At 38.1% G+C, this 15,808-nt stretch overlaps 1 protein-coding gene across 1 annotated transcript in view; it reads right to left on the bottom strand.

The window, feature by feature from the left end:
* Positions 1-14,426, bottom strand: part of LOC127411534 (synaptosomal-associated protein 25-B-like) — a 46,122-nt gene extending 31,696 nt beyond the window's left edge. Inside the window, exon 1 of the mRNA XM_051647193.1 lies at positions 14,266-14,426. The gene's annotated coding sequence lies outside the window, so the exon portion shown is untranslated. The remainder of the gene's footprint in view (positions 1-14,265) is intronic.
* Between the last annotated feature and the right edge of the window lie 1,382 nt (positions 14,427-15,808).

The raw sequence follows: 15,808 nt of genomic DNA on the forward strand, positions 1-15,808 counted from the left end.
GATTCAGATTAATTTGTATTTTTACTGTTATTCAAGGGTCAACAAAATATTGCAATCAACATAAGAGTTTTTGTTTTATTTTTATTTTTTATTTCATTTCAGAATTCTGGATATAACTGGAACTGACGGAAATTTCGGTATACTCATATGCTATTTGATTAACTACTTATAACGTGGCTCTCTGGAATAAATTATTCTGATTGGTCAATTGCTGTCAAATATTGTTAAGGTGTCTCTTAACTGCATAATTGACTGCTGTCCCAAGCAACTAATGCATCAATTTTATATTTATATACGTGGGTGACTAATATCACATAATTTTTTATAATATCTACTTTTGTAAATATATGGGTGTTTGTTCAGCTTCTGGCATTTTCATATCCCAGGTGTTGACTTTTATTGAGACAAACATATTACAACTTTTTTGTTGTTGTTATATGAAGGTCTCATTACAACTATTTTGGAAACTTTTTACCAGGCCTTCATTATTTATTTTCGCTACTTTTCAAATTACTTTTATAGATTTGACTGTTTTAGGCTTGTCCCAGACTTTCAACATGCTAACTATGAAAATCCATTATTAAAACACAAATTATGATATTTTTAAATATATCATCTAAACAAAGAGTGAAAAAAAAAAAACAATATTTATTGTGTAAAAATTATTTCTATCAATTCATAATTTCTATCCATTTTTCAAAAAATATGGCTGTCCCACAGTTGTGGTGTCATTTCCACCACACCCAAAAATGTTCCCCTATTAAAGTTTGTGTACTTGTTAACCAAGTCGACAATAGTGTCAGTGAAAAAAATGATATAAATCTAAAAGTGCTCGAAATTGAAGAAACACCCATGTATATCACTCAAAAATGAATCTATAAAATGTATGCATTCTACCTCTACTGAAACAAATCTAAATGCTCTGTAAAACACTGGGGATTATCTTTTTTTGTGTGATATGAACAGGCTGTGACCTAGGGGCAAAACTTTTTAAGAATTTCCCCCCAGAAAACGTTCTTTGCATTCCAGCAGAGTGTTATTTTGCATGGGCATGAGTTTAATTTTAGCCATGCGTGATGTTTACTCTTGCAGAAGAGCCTTTATGCATGATTTAGTCTCATGCCACACCAAATGCTCCCTTAATATGCACCATATTCAGATTTCATTTTGTACAAAACCATGTCACAAGACATTTCTGTTGTGACCTCTGCCACATACATGTTTCCTAGACAGACATTAAACATCAAATCCCCTTCAGTTTAAAGCTCAATATCCATGACAACCAGAGAACAAGGAGAGGCTGAGACGATAAATGGAATCAAAATCAACGTTTTAGTAATACAAGGGTTAAAATCAGAAGTATCATTAGCTGAGACCCTCGATATAGCACATATTGAATTGGCAATCAATATAAAGCTATAAACTAAACCATAAGACTAGCAAACTAACAGAAATTAAACAAAATGGTCGGACATCCAAACAGCAAAGACCGCAAGTTACCAAGCAACATAAAGAACAATCCAACAATAGTAAGCAAATGTGCCTCCATCCATCCCTCTTGTACCAAACAACGAAAAGAGAGCATCAATTTTACCTACAATTCACCAAAATTCCATCTTAAAGGAATAGTTCACAGTTGCGTTCAACTTTATTGACATGAAACCTGGTACAATGCATCTTCACACAGCATATTTAAAAATACATTGAGTTTTTGTAAAAAATACAATAATTTTGGACTGTCGCACACACGAAGCTATTGTATGACTTTCGAAGACTTGTAATATAGTGCACAAGCTTTATGAACTAATTTAAAGGAATCATCCGGGTTCAGTACAAGTTCAGCTCAATCGACAGCATTTGTGGCATAACGTTGATTACAACAAAAATTCATTCAGATTCGTCTCTCCTTTTCTGTAAAAAAAAAAAAAGCAAAAATGGAGGTTACAGTGAGGCACTTACAATGGAAGTGAATTGGGCCAATTTTTGGAGGGTTTAAAGGCAGAAATCTGAGGCTTATAATTTTACAGAAGCACTTACATTAATTCTTCCATTAAAACTCATGTATTATTTGAGCTGTAAAGTTGTTTAAATTGTAATTTTTACAGTCATTTTAGGGTTTTCGGGTTTGTTGCCATTACATCATCATATCAATGAAGTTGTAAAATTGGCTATAACTTTACACAGAAAAGGTTAGTAAGTGATTTTATCACACTAAAATCATGTTTACATGCATATTGTTTATGTATTGTGGCTAGACTTTTGAAAAAGTTCCATTGTAAGTGCCTCACTCGATTTTTGCTTCTTTTTTTTTTTTAAAGAAAAGGAGGGGCAAGCCAAAATAATTTTTTGTGGTTAACAATATTATGCCACAAATGATATTGATTGAGCTTAACTTGTATAGAACCCAGAATATTCCTTTAATGGTGCTTTTTTTTTTGTTGTCCTTTTTGGAGCAGGACGGCCATTGGTAAGTGCATGCTTTTGTATGCAATACAAGAATATCTAATTTTGTGCTTCACAAAAGAAACAATATAAAGGTTTTGAATTGACATGAGGGTAAGTAAATGATCACAGAATTGTCATTTTTGCATGAACTTTCCCTTTAAAGAATATTGCATCATGGCACCATGAAAGATGGTCTGAAGAAGTGAAAATCAACAGGAAGCCACATTAGAACTCACAAGGCCCCACAGCATGAGCCTCATTCACTCTAATAATGAACTGTTAAAGCCAGTATATTACAAAAGCACAGCTCATCATAAACCATTTAGCAATTTAGACACCTTAGAGAAGGCAACAGTTCTTCATGTGTGATAAAACAACTGGGAACGTGGTGCTTTAGGGTGGGTAGTTAGCATGCGACGAACGTCTTTGAAGCTGTCAAGCAAATGACAGGTTACATTTCTCAGACTGTTGTTTTGGTTACGCCATTTGACAAGGTCGAACACGCAGGTCAGCTTTAACTGATACCCAAACATGTACATCTATAAAAGTGTGGAAATATAGAGAAAAACGAATCCTGTTATTACAGCCGAGCAGGACACAATTCTAAATTTAAAGGGTTTATTGAACCAAAAATGAAAATTCTGTAATCCTCATTTTGTTTAAATCCAAACCCATATGACTTTCTTTCTTCCGTGGAACACAAACGGAGATGTTAGGCAGAATGTTAGTCTCATTCATCATTCACTTTCATTGTATGGAAAAAAGATGCATTAAAAGTAAATGGTTACTGCGGCTTCTGGACTTCTGTCTAACATACAGTACAGGTAACTGCCTAATTCAAATCAAATTCTGGAACTGAATTGGAATAAAAAAATACTCTAAATTTAATTTAGGATGCCACGCTACCCTAAACTCCAAAGGAGGTACTGCATGTAAGAATGGCATGAATTTTCAGTATTTCCGAACGTCAATACTTCAGTTAAGGGGGATACCTCCATTTGGAAAATACACTGAAGCACATTAATCATGCTCTGCATCTCACTTGGGAGACTTGTAGCCGTGTCTAAAAGTAGGACACGCAATCACGATCGCAGCCCTGTGATGAAGAGGATGTCACTTATAGCTGCTCTTCTTCATTCCAGTGGAAGACAATAAAAACAATATTCAAATATACATTCTTCTTTTATGATATCCCCTTGTGCTCTTTTAAATAACAGATTTTGGTGGGCAAAAGCTGTAATATTATATTTCCCATCAATAACATTTCCCATCATGCTTTCCCTTCAGCAACTTCACAACTGTGTCAAATTGCTAATCCTTTTTGCATGGTACAGAATGAGGCTCAAATCAGAAATCCTATATGCAGTGCATATAGCTCAGACTCAGAGCATATTCAGGATGGCGAAACCTTCAGAAATGCAGTCTAGCTTTACAGATATGTATGTCAAGGACAGTTGTAATGTCAGGACCGCACACTGTCACATCTGTCTCTGCCCTCATAGTGCAGGCATTATACATTATTCACCGAGAAGTATGAGGTCAAGATTATTAATGTAATGCTTTTGTATAGAGGCACTGGGCTGAACATACTGTAGACTTAACTGTCTCCTTTATAAAACCAGCAAAGCACTAGGAATAAACAGGGCCAGATTCTGTTGGGTGACTGGAAATGGTATTTAATATTATGCATAGTATCATATAGAAATATAGTATTCTTGCAAGGCAGCACTGTATTGATATTCCTTCAGCATTCTATTTATATTTTTTCTTCTGCTCCAAAATGTAATGCATGTAATTCATCTCAAACCACGTAATGAATAGATTTTGATAATTTTAGCCTTAGCTGTGCTGTATATTTTTACTTGTACTTTTTAAGACATTTAAGATTGAAATGTTCTCCTATTTTCCTATTAACTAACTTAGACCATGTCCTCTCTAATAAGTTTTCAGTTGAAAACTAATTTTTCAGTTTCTTAAACGTCATTGTTCCCCAAAGTTTATGGTTTTAGAGAGTGTTGTCGAAAGTTTAGCGTGGAACGTGAACATAGAAAAATTTAATTAAAAAAGTGTAGACGTGGTCTTAGTCAAAATGTTCAGCTCTAACCAAAGATGATGCCATTGCAATTGTGATTGGTCTCTTTGCTCTTTCATCTATTTAACCATACAGTATATAGTTGACTTTACACTACAGAAACCTGTTGCATTTTATGTTGATTCTCATGCACAGTCAGGGCCATTTCTGAGCACATGGACGTCCTGAGTGAAATACATCCATAGCAGCTCTGATGCAGCATTTCAATGACACAGAACCAAAGCCTAAAACCTGAAGCTTACCTAAAACTTTAACACCATTTTTTTGGTTAGCTTTTTAACATACTATTTTTGGTAACAGTATGAGCATCTTGCTATTTTTTAGACTGCATCAAATATGTTGTCATAAAACATAGGACTTCAGCTTTCAAAGACAAAGAAGTAACCGCTTGAGGAAGTTGTTCGTCACTTTAATTAGTTTGTGTGAACTGACAGTGTATCTTATAGCTTATTGCCTTTAGTTACTGATCATTTAATTTAATTGTATAGTATGTTTTACAATAAAAACATCAAAGAACCGGACGTAATCTAACTCAAAATCTATGTGATGACCCCTGTACCTAAATTGTCTTTTAAAATATTTCAACTGACCCAGTGCTTCGAATGGGTTCGCCCTCCACTAGCACCCCATATAAGTATGGCTTCATTTAGAGCAATTCACTAGGGACCATCTGGCCACATTTGACCCTAAAAGCCCCTGGGATATTCCTCCAACACCCCCACAAGCTTATCTTCATTAAAACCCTAATCCCAACATCAAGGAGACTCCGTCGAGCAGTTGTAGCCTGCTCACGACTGAGAAATGTTCTTCATCAGAGAGCCTGAAAACAGCATGGTCCTTTGTGGTTCATAGGAGATAATGTATCTGTAAACAAAATCTGATATGGGATTTGCATTTTTCTTCTTATGTTTGCAGATATAATCCGTAGGAGGGGAATTGGTCCTAAATCAGTGGAAAATTGAAATAACCCAGGGTAATTTTTGTGCTCTGTGTTTATCTTCTCTTCTCCTTGCTAAAAGCACATGGTTATAAAACTAAAGGTGAGGCAGAAAGGTGGAATTCAAAGAACATTATTGTGCTATGACTTTTAGTTTTTTTTTTTCTTAGCTCTTTACTATTTATTTTTCTTTTTTAGATGCAAGACTATGTATCAAATAGCTTTAATAAAGGAATGTAAAAATATATCATGAACACTTTAAGTGTACCAGAGGAAGTATTTTTTTTAAAGAATATGATTTCATATTCGGATTATTAGCTGATTATTTGCAACTTAAAGGGATAGTTCACCCAGAAATTATTATTATTATTATTATTATTAACATTATTTACTTGCCCTCATGATAACCCAGGTGTGTGTGACTTTCTTTCTTCATCAGAACACATTTGTAGAAAATTTGAAAAATATCTTAGCTCAGTAGATCCTTAAAATGCAAGTGGATGGTGATTTCTATTTTGAAGCTCAAAAATCACAGACAGCCAATATAAACGTCATCGATACGACTCCAGCAGTAAAATTCTTCTGAAGACATACGATCGCTTTTGGTGTGAAAAAAGATCAATATTTAAGTAATTTTAACTAATTTTAAATAATTGTGAAAGGGATAGCTGAGCAAAGATGACACAAACTTGACAGTATCCAAAGAGTAACATGGTGCTAAATATTTAAAAACCTACAACAATAGAAAATGCAAAAACTGTTTCAGTCAGTGAGACTACATAAAAAGCAACGAAAGACTCCAGCGAGCTGAAAAATGTGAATAAAGCATGAAATTATTGTTTTCACGATGTAGTACAGACACCAAAAAGTGGGTATTAAAAAAAGACTTTAACAAAATGACAAGCCTGGTATTGCGTAAGCCACATGGCAATGCCAAAAACATTTATTTAGATTAGAGAGCTAAAAACCATTAAAGGTATAGTTTACCCAAAACTAAAATTATCTCATCATTTACTCACACTCATGCCATCCTAGATGTGTATGACTTTCTTTCTGTAACATCCGAGGTTGTTACCCCCTCCTATCAACCACCAGAGGGAGCCCTCTCCCAAATACTAACTCTGTACCGTTTCTTCTTTGGTGACTTCCTGTTTAAACTATATAAATTCTATGCTGTTCCATTTTGACTTTGTGAAGTATTGCCAGTTTATCCTGCCTTACCAAGTGGTTTTTCCATTGCTTTTGGTGATTGTTTTCATGTTATGACCATTGCCTGTTTTCCTGGATTTACTGCCTTTTGGATACCCCTTTGTTTTGTTTGCCTTGTTGGACTGACTTTTTGGTTTATTGGATTATACCGCTTGCTTAACAACTACCTCTATTTGCCTACCGATTTGGATTGTTTGCTTGTGTTCATAATAAACTTCCAGCACATGGATCCTAACACCGTCTCCATGGCCAGTTCATTACAGAATACTTCGCCTAACATGGATCCAGCGGAAGTTTCACAGCTCCAGGCCGCATTCGCGCACCAGTGCGAGGTGTTAAGGGGTTACCAAGACCAGCTGAACAACCTACGAGCTGCCAACGAATGTTTGACACAATACATTCACTCATTGACAGCTCCCCATGCTAAACCGGTAAGCTTTGCTCTACCTGATAAGTTTGATGTTTCTGCTGAAAAATGCCTTGGTTTTTTACGACAATGCAAGGTATTTTTCTCTCAGCTGCTCAGAATAGGTGGAATGATGTCGCTCTGAAGACTGTTTTCCACGAAGGGTTTAACCTGAAACTCAGGGCGGAACTGACCTGCAAGGGAGAAGGTACGAATCTTTCTGAATACATAACTATGGCCATCTAGATTGTTAACCTTGCTAACACTGTTGACAACACTCCTGTTGGAACTGGCATAACCCAACAGACTGTTCCGATAACCATCAAGGTTGGACTTTTTCATGTAGAAAAAAATCTCACTATATGTCATCAACTCACCCAAGCATGCTCTTATACTGGGTCATCCCTGGCTGGCCTTCCATGACCCACTGATATCTTGGAACCAAGGTGGCTCAAGCAATGGTCAAGTTTTTGTCACAAACATTGTCTCAATGTTGCTGTTTCCATGCCTTGTTTTATCACCAGTATTGAGAGCCCCGAATCACAGAAGGAGCCCATGATCCCCAAGGAGTATGCAGAGTTCAGTGAGGTGTTTAGCAAAATCAAACTTCCTCCTCATCGTCCATGGGACTGCGCCATTGAACTTCTGTCCAATACAGCCCCACCGAGCAAGGCATATGCATTGTCACGCCCGAGAACCTCGCCATGGAGAATTACATTGAGGAAGCCCTTGCCTCCGGTTTCATCCATCCCTCTACCTCCCCAGAGGCTGCAGGGTTCTTTTTCTTGGAGAAGGATTGAGGTCTATGTCCCTGTATTGACTATCGAGGCCTGAACTCTGTCACCATAAAGTACCGTTACCCATTACCGCTTATCCCCTCAGGCCTTGAACAACTCCGTGAGGCAAATATCTATACCAAACTTGATCTGAGAAGTGCTTATAACCTTGTCAGAATCTGAGAAGGGGATGAGTGGAAAACTGCTTTCATCACCGGGGGGCACTATGAATATTTGTTCATGCCGTATGGACTTGCTAATGCCCCTTCTGTTTTTCCATATCTTATCAACAAGATATTCAGAGACTTACTGAATCAACATGTGGTGGTTTACACTGATGACATCATCTACTCACAAGACATGGAACAACATATCCAGCAGGTCAAGACAGTTCTATCACATCTCCAGGAACACCAACTATTTGTCAAGGCAGAAAAATGTGAGTTCCATACCACTTTCCTAGGCTACAATATCAGCCATCAAGGTGTAGAAATGGATGTCTCTAAGATAACAGCAGTCACCGAATGGCCTCGACCTTCAAAACTCAAGGAACTACAGCAGTTTCTGGGCTTCTCCAACTTCTATCGCCATTTCATCAGGAATTACAGCATCATTGCAGCCCCACTCGCATCGTTGCTCGAGGGAAAGCCCAACAAATTGCCTTGGAATGATGCCGCATACCAGGCCTTCATCTCCCTCAAGTCAATCTTCACGACCGCTCCGATACTGAAACATCCTGACCCCAATCTTCCCTTCATCGTTGAGGTAGACGCTTCAGATTGCGGGATTGGAGTGGTCCTTTCACAACATCACGGAACACCAGGCAAGCTTTACCCTTGTGCCTTTTTCTCCAGAAAATTGAACTCTGCAGAACGTAACTATGATGTGGGAAATAAGGAATTACTTTCCATAAAAGCAGCCCTCTTAGAATGGCATCACTGGTAAGAGGGGGCAGTCCACCCTTTCCAGGTTATCACCGATCACAAAAATCTTGAATATATCAAGGCAGCCAAGAGATTGAACCCACGTCAAACCCAATGGTCATTGTTTTTCACCAGATTCAATTTTACAGTCACTTTCCGCCCTGGCAGCAAGAACAGCAAGGCAGATGCACTTTCACGCAGACATGATCCACCCTACCTCCAACCTCACCCTGGGTCTATTCTGCCACCATCTGTCATCATAGCACCGATTAGTTGGGACATCTTGGAGAAGATACAACGAGCACAACAGCATGAACCGTCACCTCCTAGCTGCCCCCTGACCAAGCATTACGTACCCCAAGCTCTACATCACAGGACTATCCAATGGGTCCACACTTCCTTGAGCACTGGACATCCTGGCATCCAAAGAACTGTTACCCTGGTGTGTAATTCCTTCTGGTGGCCAACTTTGATTCATGATGTAACTAACTATGTTAAGTCTTGTCAGGTGTGTGCCCAATCCAAGACCCCCAGAGAACTGCCCACGGGGTTGCTTCAACCACTGCCAATACCACAAAGACCATGGTCCCACTTGTCCATCGACTTCATCACAGACCTGCCAAACTCCCATGGTAACACTACCATTCTGGTAATAATAGATCGATTTTCTAAATCATGTAGACTTGTCCCTCTCAAGGGTTTACCCACTGCCATGGAAACCACTAATGCTTTGTTCCACCAAGTCTTTAGGGTCTATGGAATACCAGAGGACATCGTGTCTGACAGAGGTCCACAGTTCACGTCCCGAGTTTGGCAGGCTTTCTGCAAACAACTGGATATCAATATGAGTCTCACCTCTGGTTACCACCCTCAGGCCAACGGACAGGTGGAACGTCTAAACCAAGAGATAGGCAGATATCTTTGGAGTTATTGTAGCTGTGAACAGGAGAAGTGGAGCAATTTCCTGCCCTGGGTCGAATATGCACAGAATTCCCTCACTCATACCTCTACGGGTCTAACCCCCTTCCAATGCGTGCTGGGCTACCAACCCCCAATGTTTCCTTGGTCAGGAGAACCTTCTACGGTGCCAGCAGTGGACTACTGGATTAAGTGAAGCGAAAGGGTGTGGGACAGCGCACATGTCCGGCTACAGCGAGCGGTCGGAGCACAACGCTTCCAGGCTGACCGACGGAGGCGCCCCCATCCCAACTATCAGCCAGGACAGAGGGTCTAGTTGTCCACAAGGGATCTGAAGTTGTGGCTACCCTGCAGGAAACTCAGTCCAATGTATGTGGGTCCTTTCAGAATTATCCTTCAAATAAACCCAGTTACTTACCATTTAGAGCTTCCTGCTAATTACCGCATCTCTCCTTCCTTCCATGTGTCCTTGCTGAAATCTGTTCACCCAGTGTCTGGCTCTGGAACCACGGATTCTGAGCCTCCACCTCCACTGGAGGTAGATGAAGCCCCAGCGTATATGGTCAGAGAGATCATGGCTTTAAGACGACGAGGGAGCCAGATAAAATACTTAGTGGACTGGGAGGGCTACGGACCAGAGTAGAGATCATGGGTAGCTACCAAGGACATATTGGACCCGTCCCTGATCCAAGAATTTCATCATGCCCATCCTAATCGTCCAGCACCACGACCAAGGGGATGTCCCAATAGAAGAACACCAGGAGTTGTTTCGTGTCAAGATTTACTGCCTTTTGGATAGCTCTTTGTTTTGTTTGACTGTCTTTTTGGTTTATTGGATTATACTGCTTGCTTAACGACTACCTCTATTTGCCTGCTGATTTGGATTGTTTGCTTGTGTTCATAATAAACTTCCATCACATGGATCCTAACACCATCTCCATGGCCAGTTCATTACACTTTCTTCTGCAGAACACAAATGAAGATGCTTTTAGAAGAATATCTCAGCTCTGTAGGTCCATACAATGCAAGTGAATGTGTACCAACATTTTAAAGCTCCAAAATACACAAAGGCAGCATAAAAGTAATCCATAAGACTCCAGTGGAAAATCTAGATATTCCGAAGCGATATGATAGGTGTCGGTAAAAACAGAACATTATTTAAATCCATTTTTACAATAAATTCTCCTCCCTGCCCAGTAGGTGGCGATGTTCACAAAGAATGTGAATTGCCAAAACTAAAGAAGAATGTGAAAGTGGAGATTGACAGTAAAAAATAAAAGGACTTAAATATTGAACTGTTTCTCACCCACACATCATATCGCTTCTAAAAACATTTAACCACTGGAGTTGTATGGATTACTTTTATGCTGCCTTAATGTATGTTTGGAGCTTTAAAGTTTTGATATCCATTCACCTGCATTAGAGGACCTACAGAGCTGAAATATTCTCCTAAAAATCTTCATTTGTGTTCTGCAGAAGAAAGTCATACACATTAATACCAGCTGTAATCGTGTCACTGGTGATTAAGTCATTAGTATATCAGTGGATGAACACCCTTACCAGTGCCCAAATTTGTGTTCACGATATACCGATTCATGACATAGGGAGCTAGGGAGCTGATTGAATTGCAATCTTATCCTCCAATTACTTAAAGCCAGCATGACAATAGAACATGACACAGCATGAACAATAATGTTCATACAAGCAGGTGCTTGCACATACTTTCAATGGATGTAATGATTGTGTTTTGCCCCATGTTTATAGTGGATATGTTACAATTAACAAAGTACAAGCCATGAAATGCGTTATAAAAGACCACATGTCCTTTATGAGAGGGTGAAAAAAAAAAGATAAAAGTCTGCCCTCAGAAAATGTTTCTATCCTGGGTAAATGCCATAGATTACACAGTCAACTGACATAACCCAAAGGAAGCAACATAATGCTATAAAGCAAATGTGTAGCATGAAACTCTTACTTGTATAAAAAAATGCATTTTCAGTTTGAAATGATTATTCATAAACTTCACGATTGTATAATTATCATATTTGTGTCAGAGCAATGGCTGTGTAGTGTAGCAGCGCTCAAGAGATTCAAAGCAATCATCTTTACCAGGGGGGATTACAGCTTTAAAACTAAAGTATGTGTCCCATTCAGGAAGGGATAAAGCCTAATGTACTAATCTGATGGAGCGGAAGTAGCTTGTACGAAGCCATCCATTAAAGCCACTAGCTACAGTCATTTACTGTATGTAGACTGCTAACTTTCTCTCCGGTATGACCCTATAAATAAAGCTGAACATGTTAGTATCACACGCCTAGAGCACAACATGTGACTGTCATGTGTACAGCCCATATGCACAGTATGGACACCATTAGTCATTACAAGGGTACAGAACATTACGGCTAACAGACGATTCCAATGGTGACTGTCTGACATACGGTGCCATCCACGTGCCCAATAAAGTCATGTGGACCCTCAAGAGTGTGTTATATCATAATCGCTGACTATGTGATGTTTCTTTACATGTCACAATGTAAAATCAGTAATGCACAATATGACATGAATAATTTAGAAGAGTCTTTTGAAAAGATGTGTCAAGCACAATGCCTTGAAACAGGAAATGGAAAACACTGTGGTGCTTTCAAAATATTGCTCAGTTTGTTTAAGCATCCTGACCAGCCAGACTCAGCAACACCGGCTCAACCAATGGTGTGAGTTCGGGGTGGGGCTATGTGTTTGTCGATGAATAGAAGATCAGGAGGTGTTCAGGAAACCTGTTTGAAAACAGTCATTATTTCTGCAATTTGGTGCTGCTAGTGGTGCAGAAATTACACACTTCTGTATGTAATGCACAGCTCTACATCATTTCTAGATTAGACAATTTGATCAGTTTTGATAAATATTTTGAAGTGCAATGAGTGAGGAAAAACGATACTAGATGAAAGCAATGCTGTACCTTGGAACAGAATGCAAATAGGTAGAAGATGTGCTTAAAATATTTAAAGCTACCTGCTTCAAGCACCTAAGTTGCAATTATTTTCTAAAACTGGATCATATTAGCACTTATCTAAAAATATTGCAGCAATACAACACAATTCCTCCGATGTGAAAATCAAAGGAACAAACCAAACATGAACCCTGAACAAAGTGACTTCCGGTTCAACGTCACCAGCCTTAATGTTATAAGCTGTTTTAAGGTAATGCAAAGCAAAACAATTCAGATGCCAACTCACTACTGGATGCAGAAAACAGACCTAATGATCAAGAAAATACACCCTGCCCTAGATAGGCAGTTAAGCAATCCAAACTGGTCACTTCCCTCCCCAAACAGCAGAGCAATGCCAACAAAGTCCCAAGGCTCAGCTTGAAAAATTGATGTCTGTTGGCTCATTTTCACATGGAGAGGTGTAACAAACTTTTGACAGCGTAGAGTGAAACAGAGAATAGCCAAAGCTCTAAAAGCAATCATGGCCAGGACCTGCCAGGAAATTTGGCCAGGAAATTTGTTTTACCTATTATTGTGATCTCTGTGAAATCTTTGCACATCACAATTAACGTCTTAGCCAGTAAATTGCTTACTGACACACACATATATTTTTATTTTATTCATCATTGTTTAGTTTTTTTTATTGTGGTTCTTTAATTTGAAACCTGGAACAGTGTTTTTGGTTGTGTGTTTATGTATTATTGTCATATAGAAGATCATCATCTATCAACAAACTCGTCCTATATTCTAGCAATAATAGTATAATGAGGTTCGCAAAAATCGTAATTAATTCACACAAATTAAAAAAGCAAAAAATGTAAGCTTATACATCATATATAAACACAGAGTGGAAAAGAGAATTTTTCATTTGCCTTCAACATATCATAAAACAGAGAATAACCTAACTTGTTGTTTGAGTAAACACTAATTTAATTGTAAATCCACAAATTCGATTTATTTCAATGTGCTCAAAATGTGTGCAACTTAGACAAGACATCTATAATTAATTCGAGAAAGTCTGGTAGTTTGTTGCATGCAAGCTTCCCTTTCACAAATGCATTAATTGATTGTTGATATAACTAGTTCCTTGATACAGTTTGCACGCGTCTATTAATCCCGATGCTCTTAATGAGCGCTGTCCATGGTGCTTAAATTCTTTCCCCCGTTCAGTAGCCTAATATTCGCTCGCAACAGGCACGAACACAGACCGACGCTTTAAATCGGTCAATTACAGCTCTGACATTTCTCTCTGGAAAGTTCATCGAGCGTAAAAGCACAAATCTAGCGCACAAACAAATAAAAAGTACATGCAAAGTGCGCTCCGCGTCTTTTACAGTTTAATCCGAAAACAACAATCACCTCCGCATTTGAAATGACTTCGGTGATCTTTCTTAACCTATTGAGGACATTTGCAACAGATCGCACATTTTTTTAAGATTACACAAAATTTATTAAAGGAACTTATTCTTCGAAATCTCACGCAAAAGCTATATATATATATATATATAGCTTTTGCGTGAGATTTCGAAGAATAAGTTCCTATATATATATATATATAAAGCAAAACACCAACCTTGCACTCGATCAACCACGTACGAAATGCCACTATCGCCTTGCCTCCTTCAACACTGATTTGGGTCGCCTAGTGCGTGTCCATACAGCGAGTGTGTGAAATAACCTCATCCCTCATCAAAGATGGCGAGCGAGCTCCTCTGACGTCATAATCACCCTCAATACTAGGGCGTGACCACAGCCCTTGTGCGAGTGAGTGTAAATATCCTCACCTTTGTAAAGATGACGAGCCTTTCTGACGTCATAATGTCCCTCAACTCCAGGGCGTGGCTGGGGATTTGTATTCTCACTCAATAAACCCAGCTACAGTATATATTGAGATGTGTGGACACTGTAGGTTGATTGGCTGGATATGATTTATTGTGACTGTGAAATATAGCATTTGCCTTATGGTTTAATGTTCCACTAAGTGACTCTTGAGTATCAACAAAAAGATTGTATCTTAAGATATGATTTAACTGTTTTTTTTTATTTTTTATTATTATTATAGTAAATGCAAACTTGATGAACTTTTCATTGAATAACTTGTTTGTATTTCCAAAATATTTTAAAGAGAGAGGGAGAGGGAAAGAGAGAGAGAGAGAGAGAGAGAGAGAGAGAGAGAGAGATTCCATATCAATGTTTTTTTTCATGACCCAAGCAGCTTCAATCCCTGATCTTCTAATAAAAGCAAGATCAGATAAAAGCACTTTAGTTACAGAGACTCTGAATCTCTCAGATAAGGGAAATGGATCTAAAGCACTTATTTGATTGTTTAATGGCTTGTAGACTTACAACATAAAGGTTGTTCTTCATTGTTAAGCCTGGCATTTGTATCTAAAGCATTTTTGTGTGTGAGAGAATGTGGTAAAGGAGAGTTTGTTTGAACAGAGAAAAAGAGAGACACCATAAAGCAATAGAAAACATAATCTAACAAAGTGCTTCACCGCATTAAGACAAATCAAAACATAAAATCTGGTTATGGAATTCAGTAGGATAGATGAAGGTCAAGATAACTCCCCAGAGATAAAATACTGTCCAGTGAAGCAGCAAAGAGCTATTTGACTGGAATGAGCAACCTTCTTAAATATGCACTGTACAACAAATCATTCTCAAACATGATACACACATTCTTTTTCAAAAGAGTTTCAAAAACAAGCTTTTGTGGCATAATGTTTATCACAAAAACTAATTTTGTCTCATACCTCCTTTTCTTTAAAAAAAGCAAAACTTGAGGTTTTGAAACGTATAATTTTAGAAAAGAACTTACATTAATTCTTCTGTTAAAACTGGTGTATTTTTTGAGCTGTAAAGTTATTTTTACGGTCGTTTAAGGGTTTATGGGGTTTATGCAGTTACATCGTCATGGCAATGAAGTTGTTAAATTGGATATAACTACATATAAATGGTTAGTAAGATATTTTATCACACTAAAATAATGTCGATACACATATTGTGGCTATTCTTTTGAAACAGTGGTTATTTTAATGTTTATGGATTAGCTCCAATCACTGAATCCCAGATGTTTGCTTTTTTTTTTTTTTTTTTTTTTAAAAAAGGGAGAA

This window comes from Myxocyprinus asiaticus, chromosome 20 (genome assembly GCF_019703515.2).
Source record: "Myxocyprinus asiaticus isolate MX2 ecotype Aquarium Trade chromosome 20, UBuf_Myxa_2, whole genome shotgun sequence".
NCBI lineage: Eukaryota > Metazoa > Chordata > Actinopteri > Cypriniformes > Catostomidae > Myxocyprinus > Myxocyprinus asiaticus.